This window comes from Aegilops tauschii, chromosome 7 (genome assembly GCF_002575655.3).
Source record: "Aegilops tauschii subsp. strangulata cultivar AL8/78 chromosome 7, Aet v6.0, whole genome shotgun sequence".
NCBI classification, from domain to species: domain Eukaryota; kingdom Viridiplantae; phylum Streptophyta; class Magnoliopsida; order Poales; family Poaceae; genus Aegilops; species Aegilops tauschii.
The window spans coordinates 408,624,443-408,635,267 of record NC_053041.3 but is presented as its reverse complement, the minus strand read 5'-3'; positions in this window follow the sequence as shown (position 1 = coordinate 408,635,267).

Below are 10,825 nucleotides of genomic sequence, written 5' to 3'. Positions count from 1 at the left end.
TAGCCCACGCTTACGCTTTTACTTAAGCACATGACGAGCCCAGATGATATCTTTTTTCTTTCTGAAAATGGCTAGCCCATTTCTAATATATTTTTTTGGAGAATACCCAACTGAGGCCTACTTGCTTTTCTCAGCCCTGCTGGGCTGCAAATATTTCAAGACGAGGAGGGAAGTTTCGGCTTCCCCAGAAAATGGGCTAGAAGTAGTAAGAAATGGGCTGTAAATTTATAAACCAAAGCCAACCGGCAATTACAGCCAAATTTTGTTTTTTCTGGATTTCAATATTTTAAATTTCATTCATTTTCTGCGGAGATTTTTATGTATTTTATTTTGATATAATTTTTAAAAAACTATTTTTAACGTGACTCAAAATTTTGTGATTAAAAGAGTTCGGACCCCACCAAAATATGCAAAATTTCATTGAATTTTGTTGCAGTGCCAAGAATATGGTCTGTAAGGCTAATAAAAAGAATATGGGCTTCAAAATATCCTTAAGAATTAGCAAATGGGTTGTAAATTATGGAAAATAATGGCAAATGGGCTGTATGCTGATTTCCACAGATTCGAAGGCTGACTTCTGGGCCTACTAGGTTGACGATGACGCTGTCCTAAAAAAAATTTGACGCGTACGCAAGGCTTTGTCAACTTAGTCAACACAGAGCTATGATTGTTGGATGTCCATCCAACGGCCATCATGGTTCTTCAATCTCTGATCTTCCTGCTCCAGCCGCCCAAACCAGCACCGGCGAGACTGCCTGCTCCCTCCTCCCGTGGCCGGCTGTGCTGTCGCCAGGCCATCCCTCTACCCACCCGCACCTCCTGTTATTTTTCGGCAACGTCAGCCTCACCCCCTAGCCGACCAGTCAGCCCTCGTACTCCCCTCAGCGTGGGCATCTGCTGTTGTGGCTTCACCAGCTCTGGGTCGTTCCCTTCCTGGGCCTCGTCCTCGTCCACCGCGTTGGTGCTCTCGGCGCGGCGTGGTCAACATGGTCAACAAACAACAGCCATCGGAAGAGGAATGTAAGTGGAGAGGCTGACAGTAGGGAGCCACTGATACGTCTCCAACGTATCTACAATTTTTTGTTGTTCCATCTGTTATATTATCATTCTTGGATGTTTATAATCATTTGATATCATTTTTGGTACTAACCTATTGACATAGTGCCAAGTGCCAGTTGCTATTTTCTGCATGTTTTTTACATCGCAGGAAATCAATACCAAACGGCAAAACTTTTTGTGGATTTTTTTGGACCAGAAGACATCCAGTGGGCCGGAGAAGCACCTGGGGGGGTGCTCTGAGGGGAGCACAACCCACTAGGGCGCGCCTGGGGGCCCAAGCGTGCCCAGGTGGGTTGTGCCCACCTCGGGTGCCCCCCGAACCGCCTCTTTGCTCTATAAATACCCCAATATTCCACAAACCCTAGGGGAGTCGACGAAAATCAGTTCCAGCCTCCTCAAGTTCCAGAAACCACAGATCCAATATAAAAACCATCTCGGAGGGGTGCATCATGTCCATTGGTGCCTCTCCGATGATGCGTGAGTAGTTCTTTGTAGACCTATGGGTCCGTAGTTAGTAGCTAGATGGCTTCCTCTCTCTCGTTTGATTCTCAATACAATGGTCTCTTGGAGATCCATATGATGTAACTCTTTTTGCGGTATGTTTGTTGGGATCCGATGAACCTTGAGTTTATGATCAGATCTATCTTTTTATCCATGAAAGTTATTTGAGTCTTCTTTGATCTCTTATATGCATGATTACTTATAGCCTCATTGTAGCGACCAGACCTCAAATGGCCTGTGCTGCTATGCACCAGTGTCATCCCTGGATCAGTAATGCTGACACGCACAGTACAAATGGAGGATTTATAACAGAGTAGCAATCACACACTTATTACATCGAATATCTCCAAAGAGATTAAGTATGATAAACATGGCTTAAGGCCATCTAACAACGATAACAGCGGAAGACTTGGAAGATAAGTGAGTCCATCAACTCCAGCGGCATCACTGAGTATAAGACCATGACCTAAGGCACCTTACTCGTCGTCTGAAAAGTCTGCAACATGAAATGTTGCAGCCCGAAAACGGGTCAGCACATAGAATATGCTGGCAATGTAACACATAGAGAGCAATGAACAATAATAATGCTATACTATATGCATATATGGCTGGTGGAAAGGCTCTATGGTTACAGTTTTGCGAAAAGCCAATTTTATCCTACTGCAAAGGAATAAATTTTGTTTAACTATCATGGTGGTTGAAACATTGAGAAGGTACCTCCAACTCAATCCCAATTAAGTATCATCATTAACCCAACAAAATTAATTATAAGTATCACGGTGATGAGATTCAAATGATAATCCAGATACTAGATACTCAAGTTGTCCATAACCGGGGACACGGCTAATCATGATCAGTTTGTACACTCTGCAGAGGTTTGCGCACTTTTCCCCACAAGACTCGATCGCCTCCGCTGGGTTCTCGCACTGCATGATGTTTGAGAAACGGATGACCGAGACACAGTCTTTCAGAAACAATCACTCTCTACTCTGGATGGACCGGTACACCTACTTTCCCCTACATCTGCTAGTCCACCTCTTCAAGAGATCCTGTAACCTACTCAGCTATGCTAGAGCCCATAATAGCTTGTGGCTGCACACGGAAGTTTCTAGCATGAATAATCTTATGATCCCTTTGAGCCTGGGTGGCGGACCTTATACATACAGACAACACTTGGTTCTCTAGGTGCCTCAATCCACCCAGATGTGAGTTTTAGTTGCCACCTTAAGTTGAACCATTATTAACATCTCACATCTGTCATGAATATCTCTCAAACCCAAACCACGTCTACGAGCATAGCATGGCAATATAAGAGCAACGTAGAAGTAACTCCCAAGGGTTTGATAAATGAAACAGGTAATAGGTACTACCTCAACTACTTCCCAGATACCCACAATTTATTAGATCCTAATCATGCAAGTGTTTGAGGAAAATAGATCTAATGCAATAAAAACTGGGTATGAACGGGGTATGATCAAAGTGTTACTTGCCTTGCTGATGATCCGCAAAACCTAGCGATTCAAAGTAACAAGCGGCACACTCCGGGTACTCTATCGCCAACAAACAAGCATACAATCAGTACTCATCTAATGCATAGGTAAAACTCGAATGAAAGATCCAACCAGAAAGTTCAACTTAAGAACTCCGGTTTGCAAAAAAAATCAATTCGAAAGAAGCAACGAAAGTCAAACGGCGAAAGAAAGAAACTTCGTTTGCTAATCTGGATCTAGGTCAAATTTTACTGTAGCAAAACTTGTTTGAGTAGGTTAAATGGAAAGAGAATTTCGAGACGAAACTCTAGGCGCTTGAATCGCCTGATTCCGATAAACGAGCGAGAAGTTAAACAGAATCGAAAATTCGATCAGAAATCGAATCTGAAAAATAACGAGAAAATCCGACAAAAAGAAAAACGGACGAACGGTTAAATAACGGACGTTCGTTAACAGAGAAAAACCGACGAACGCGTTCGTCAAAACGAACGGTTCGGTGAACGCTCGTAAAAATATAAAACCGAAAAAAACCGATCTAGGGTTTTTTTTTTAAAACAAAAGGTTTTTTTTTACAGAAAACCGGTCAACGACGGGAAAACGGCCGGCGGTAGTACCTCGTCGGGCGGGCTTCGGCGAGGGGCTCCGGCGGGGCGGGGCTCGGGGAGACGGCGAGGGGCGGCGAGGGGCGGCGGCTCCGGGCTCCCGGCGGCGGCGGCGGGCGAGGCAACCGGCGGCGGCGGCGGCGATGATGCGAGCGGGCGGCGGTATCGGCGGCGGCGGCGGGGTGAGGAGAGAAGAGAGGGGGGGTATTTAAAGGAGGGGAGGGGGCGGCGGTGCTTGGGGAAGGGGGCACCCGAGGCGGCGGCGGCTTCCGTGCCCGGAACGGACTCCGGCGGCGGCGGCTTCGTGCGGGAGGAGGAGAGGCCGCGGGCGGGCCGTCGGCTGGGCCTTTGGCCCAGTCGGCGCGGGCGTTTTTTTTTTAAATAAGTTCCGCGGAAAATATTGCATAGAAAAATAAATAAAAATCAGAAAAATATGAAATAACTTTTCCCCGTCTAGTTAGAAAATCTAGAATAGGGTGAACATTTTTAAAATCAAAAATAAGTATTTTTGAAAACATGCAATATTTTTAATGCAATAAAAATTGCAAATAAAATCCAAATAAATTTCAAATAATGATTTTAACATTTTTCCTCCAGTATTTCAATTGTTTTGGAGAAGTCATATTTTCTCCTCTCGTTTATTTAAAATGAAATATTTTTCCGGAGAGAAAAATAATTAAAACCACAATCCTCGTTGGAAAATTAATTGAAAACAAATTCGGGAAAATCCCCAACTCTCTCCGAGGGTCCTTGAGTTGCTTAGGATTTATCGAGGATTTGTCAAAATGCAATGAAAACATGATATGCAATGATGATCTATGTATAACATTCCAAATTGGAAATTTAGGATGTTACACTCATATTTCTTCTCCGATATTTGGGTTTTGTTTGGCCAACTTGATCTATTTATCTTGGGAAGAGGTGCTTTGTAATGGGTTCGATCTTACTGTGCTTGACCCCAGTGAAAGAAAGGGAACCGACACGTATGTATCGTTGCTATTAAGGATAACAAGATGGGGTCTATTTCTACATAAATAGATCATGTCTACATCATGTCATCGTTCTTATTGCATTACTCTATTTTTCCATGAACATAATACACTAGATGCATGCTGGATAGCGGACGATGTGTGGAGTAATAGTAGTAGATGCAGGCAGGAGTCGGTCTACTAATCTTGGATGTGATGCCTATATAATGATCATTGCCTGGATATCGTCATGATTATTTGAAGTTCTATCAATTGCCCAACAGTAATTTGTTCACCCACCGTTTGCTATGTTTTCTCGAGAGAAGCCACTAGTAAAACCTACGGCCCCCCGGGTCTCTTCTTTATTATATTTTCCTTTGCAATATATTTTCCTTTTCTTTTATTTTCAGATCTATTAAACCAAAAATACAAAAATACCTTGGTGCACTTTATTTTATTTGGCGTTCGATCTATCAATAGTTACAACTCTCTCACGTCCGTTTGCCAATTTCTGGCGCCGTTACCCGAAAGGGATTGACAACCGCTTTAACACGTTGGGTAGCGAGTATTTGTATTTGTGTGCAGGTGTTGTTTACGTACTGTTGCGTGGTTCTCCTACTGGTTCGATAACCTTGGTCTCATCACTGAGAGAAATACCTACCGTTGTTGTGCTGCATCATCCCATCCTCTTTGGGGAAATACAGACGTAGTTCAAGCAAACATCAAAGGGGATTTCTGACGCCGTTGCTGGGGAGACATCATCAATATCTACCAGGTTCCTAATCACAAATCTCATCTCCTTGCAGTTTACATTATTTGACATTTTCCTCTCGTTTTCCTCTCCCCCACTTCACAAAAATTTGCCGGTTTATTCGCCCTCTTTTTCGTTCGCCGTTTTCTTGTCAGATCTATCCTTTGCTTGCAATCATGAGTGATTTCGGTGTGGCAGCTACAGATGATGGCCTAACTCCTAAGATTGGACGTACGAGCAATATGGATGCTAAAACTTTTATCTTGGGGCAAGGGAATGTTATGGGAAAAGAATGTATCTAAGAATTTTTCAATTGTATTGGAAATCTAAGTCTTGATGATGCTCCTATACTTAGAACTACTAGATCTTATGCGGATGCTATTTCAGCACTAGTTGTTAAACTTGAATGTAAATTTATCCGTACTCATCATACTTTGCAAAGATTTTTTTAGCTTCCCTTTATAAAAAATCCCAAGGCTAAGAAGTTGGCCACTCTCGTTCTTATGGATGAATTTGACTACATAATATGGTAAGCTAGGGAAATCTTTGATTTTTATGGTATGAATCGTGAAAAGCCCGTGATAGATGAAATTCTTTACAATAGTGATTATGCGTTAAGACATTTGCTTGGGGATAATCAAATCTTTGATGAGAATCTTAAAAAGGAAGTCCCCATTTTAGATATAATCCAACAAGTTTTCAATAATGTTAATCAACATTACTCTTGGATTGTTGCCGGAAATCAAAGGGGTTATGATGATAAGCAACTTAATAGTGCCAAAGTTTCTATGGATAATATGTTTTATGTTGATTTTACAAAACCTCATGACAAAAATACCTCTAAAGAAACTAAGGAGAAAGATGATAAAACTTAGATCCTTGCTTTATGCCTAGCTAAGGGCGTGAAACAATAGCGCTTGTTGGGAGGCAACCCAATGAATATTTTTTTGCTTTCTGCTCTTGATTGTTTGCACAAATATGCTACTGTTATGATTGTGTTTTAATTAGTGTTTGTGCCAAGCAAAGCCTTTAGGATCTTCTTGGGTGATAGTTGTTTGATCTTGCTGAAAAACATAAACTTTTGCATTCACGGAAATAATTTTCATAAATCACAGAAACGTGTTTTTGCTCTGATTCTTTTTGCAGAAGATTAATATACAAATTTCTCAGGTCGTCCTGAGCTTTCAGAATTTTTGGAGTTTTAGAAGTATTCGAAATATCCAGATTGCTACAGATTGTTCTGTTTTTTACAGATTCTGTTTTCTTTGTGTTGTGTGCTTGTTTTGATGATTCTATGTTTTTCTTTGATGAGTTTTTGCCATATAAAAGTTCAAATACAGTAGATATAATGTAAGAATAAAATATTAATTGGTTTGCTACAGTACTTATAGTAGTGATTTGTTTTCTTATACTAATGGATCTCACGAAGGTTTTGTTGAGTTTTGTGTGATTGAAGTTTTCAAGTTTTGGGTGATGTTATGATGGATGAAGGAATAAGGAGTAAGAAGAGCCTAAGCTTGGGGATGCCCATGGCATCCCAAGCTATTATCCAAATAGAAGCAAGCAACTAAGCTTGGGGATGGCCCGAGTGGCATCCCCTCTTTCTTCTAACGACCATCGGTATTTTATCCGGAACTATATTTTTATTCGTCACATACTATGAGTTTTGCTTGGAGCGTCTTGTATGATTTGAGTATTTGCTTGTTTTTCTTTTTGTTTTAATTCTTGAATCATTTCTGGACACACCTATTTGAGAGAGCCAAAATTATGCCATGACTTGTTAGAATTGCTCTCTATGCTTCACTTAAATCTTTATGAGATATGGAATTGCTCTAATGCTTTACTTACATCTTTTTGAGCATGGTGTGCTTTTGTATTTTTGAAGAAATGCTCTCATGCTTCACTTAGATTTATTTGAGAGTTAGTAATTTTTTAAGGAATTCTCTCCTGCTTCACTTAAATTATTTTGAGAGAAAGAAATATTATGCTCATAATCTTCACTTATATTTGTTTGAGCTTATCAAAAGCAACACATGAAAATTAGTCCCAAAGTGATAGATATCCAAGAAGGATTTAATAAAAACTTTCATGAAGATCATTGGACAAAATAAAATTGATTCCTTGTAATAGTTTTGAGATATGATGATGTGATATGTGAGTCATGTTGATGAGTAATTGTGCTTTAGTAAAAAAAATTGGTGTTAAGGTTTGTGATTCCCTATGCAAGCACGAATGTCAATAGTCATGCAATGAAATTACATCCTACTTGTGGTGCATTATTTGGTGTTAATTATGCTTAATGCTCGCTTATGAGATTATTCGTTTCTTGGTTGGTCGCTTCTCAATCTTTTGCTAGCCTTCATTTTGCACTAAGTATGATCGCTACTTGTGCATCCAAAATCCTTTAAACACTTTTTGCCACATGAGTGCACTATATCTACCTATATGTGGTATTCCTTTGCCGTTCTAAGCAAATTTATATGTGCCATCTCTAATTTTCAAAATAAATTTCTCTTTTGTGTGCTCGCACCGCTCGCGAGGCGGTGAGGGGTGGCCGATATTTTCCATGCTAGATGTGTTATTCTCACGATGAGTGTTTATTCACTTGTCATTGCACGAGAGTAAGGCGAAGGTATTAGGGATGCCCAGTCCCGAAATGAAAAATGAATTTACTTTATGTTGTCAAATAATAAATTCCTTGGAAAGTGTTGGTATGGAGGGCAACCGTGGATACGGCTAGCCATCGAAAGTGAAAGTATGGTTGAAAAAGGAATAAACTTTATTTTTTGTTTGGGAACTGCCTATGATATATCCAGCATGGAAAGTTTTGGGAGCTCTCAATCGTTTTCGTTGGTGGGAAAAGTGTGCCTCTCAAAATGTTTTCATCTCTAAGTTTTTCGCTTTGAGCTCTCGCACCTCTACAAATCCATACTTCCCTCCGCAAAGGGCCTTTCCTTTTACTTTACGCAATTTGTATTTTTAATTTGATTCACCATCTTCTCTTATAAAGCACCAACTAGGAGGCACTATGATCGTACTTGAGCATTGGGTGTAGCTAATATGCGAGTGTGTTTCATGAATGGATCAATGATTGAGCATGATGGGCTAGGGATAACTTATTTTAGCATTGATATTTTGAAAGGCATGGTTGCTTGTTGATATGCTTGAGTATTTAAGTCTCATGTCAAAACTAGACTATTGCTTTGAACCATATAAAAGTCCAAATGTCCATGCTACAAACAAAAGAATATGTGATGAATATGTTAGGCATTATTCCACATCAAAAAATCTGTTTTTATCATTTACCTACTCGAGGACGAGCAGGAATTAAGCTTGGGGATGCTGATACATCTCCAACGTATCTATAATTTTTGATTGTTCCATGCTGTTATATTATCATTCTTGGATGTTTTATAATCATTTTATAGTCATTTTATATCATTTTTTGGTACTAACCTATTGACATAGTGTCAAGTGCCACTTGCTGTTTTCTACATGTTTTTTACATCGCAGGAAATCAATACCAAACAGAGTCCAAATGCAGCGAAACTTTTTGTGGATTTTTTTGGAACAGAAGACATCCAGTGGGCCGGAGAAGCACCTAGGGCGGGTGCTCTGAGGGAAGCACAACCCACCAGGGCGCGCCTGGGGGCCCAAGCGCGCCCAGGTGGGTTGTGCCCACCTCGGGTGCCCCCCGAACCGCCTCTTTGCTCTATAAATACCCCAATATTCCACAAACCCTAGGGGAGTCGACAAAAATCAATTCCAGCCACGGCAAGTTCCAGAAACCACATATCCAATCTAGACACCATCTCGGAGGGGTGCATCATGTCCATTGGTGCCTCTCCGATGATGCGTGAGTAGTTCTTTGTAGACCTACGGGTCCATAGTTAGTAGCTAGATGGCTTCCTCTCTCTCGTTTGATTCTCAATACAATGGTCTCTTGGAGATCCATATGATGTAACTCTTTTTGCGGTGTGTTTGTTGCGATCAGATGAACTTTGAGTTTATGATCAGATCTATCTTTTTATCCATGGAAGTTATTTGAGTCTTCTTTGATCTCTTATATGCATGATTACTTATAGCCTCGTATTTCTTCTTCGATATTTGGGTTTTGTATGGCCAACTTGATCTATTTATCTTGCAATGGGAAGAGGTGCTTTGTAATGGGTTCGATCTTACGGTGCTTGATCCCTGTGACAGAAAGGGAGCCGACATGTATGTATCGTTGCTATTAAGGATAACAAGATGGGGTCTATTTCTACATAAATAGATCACTACTACAGGTTGCTGCTAACGCGACACTACGATCAGAGACCCTTCAACGAATCTGTGTGCGATGCCATAATCGCAAACGGTGGTGTAAAAAACCCGTCAAAAAGGTGCAAAACATTTGCGATGGAGGATGCATCAAACACGGTTCAGATTTTAGTTGCGTGTGCGATGCAGGGCATACGGTTCAGCTCAATTAACTATTTGCGATGAGGAGGAACAAAAGAAACGGGCAACCAGATGAAGGTGTGTGTGATGTACAGCATACGGTTCACTCGGATGAACTGTTTGTGATTAGGCAACACAATGGAAACGGTCAGCCAGATCAAAGGTGTGTGCGATATACGGCATGCGGTTCACTCGGATGAACTGGTTGCGTTGACACATGAGAACAGAAACGGTTCAAATGAACAAGATGTGTGTGACACGCGGCAAACAGGTCTGTAATCAGAAATGTGTGTGAATACCGATAATAACACAGATGGTTGCTGCTAATAAGACGTGTGTGTTGTGCGATGGGATTGCATACAGAACAACAACATATATATACACACACACTTATAAGGACATGCTTGCATAACCAAATTAAACACCCACTTACATAGGTGGCTACTACAACCATGGCATTTGCACACACCAAAGTAAACTATTACATGCATAATTACATAGGTGGCTACTACACACATGACATTTCCACACACCAATAAATTAAACTATATATTACATGCATGATTAACTAGCATAAGCGATCATCTGATCATCATCTACTTCTTGTGACACTTGCTCTGCTTGTGGCTCGATCCGGGCTCGTCGATTTGGGAACGAGGCACTTCCTCATGTCAACGATCCGCATGTGCATCTCGTAGCATGTGTACACGCTCTTGGCCGCAAACCTGAGGTGAGGTTCATCCAGTTGCCACATCCAGGCCCCGTGCCAGGATACGGGACTTGTTCTCTGGGCATCCTGCTTCATCTTTTCGTAGTAGGGGTCGATGATGGTCGAGGCGAGTTCGACCTGGGAGTCCTTCTTCGCGCTGCCCCAGACCCTGTAGTGGTCATAGACTTCGACAAGGGTCTTGCAGGCCAAGCCCGTAACACTGAGCGCTTTTACATCGTTGGTGGTATCCACCATGGCGAACTTGTAGTCAGTGCTGTTGACAAACCTGTTGAAACGGTCGCAAG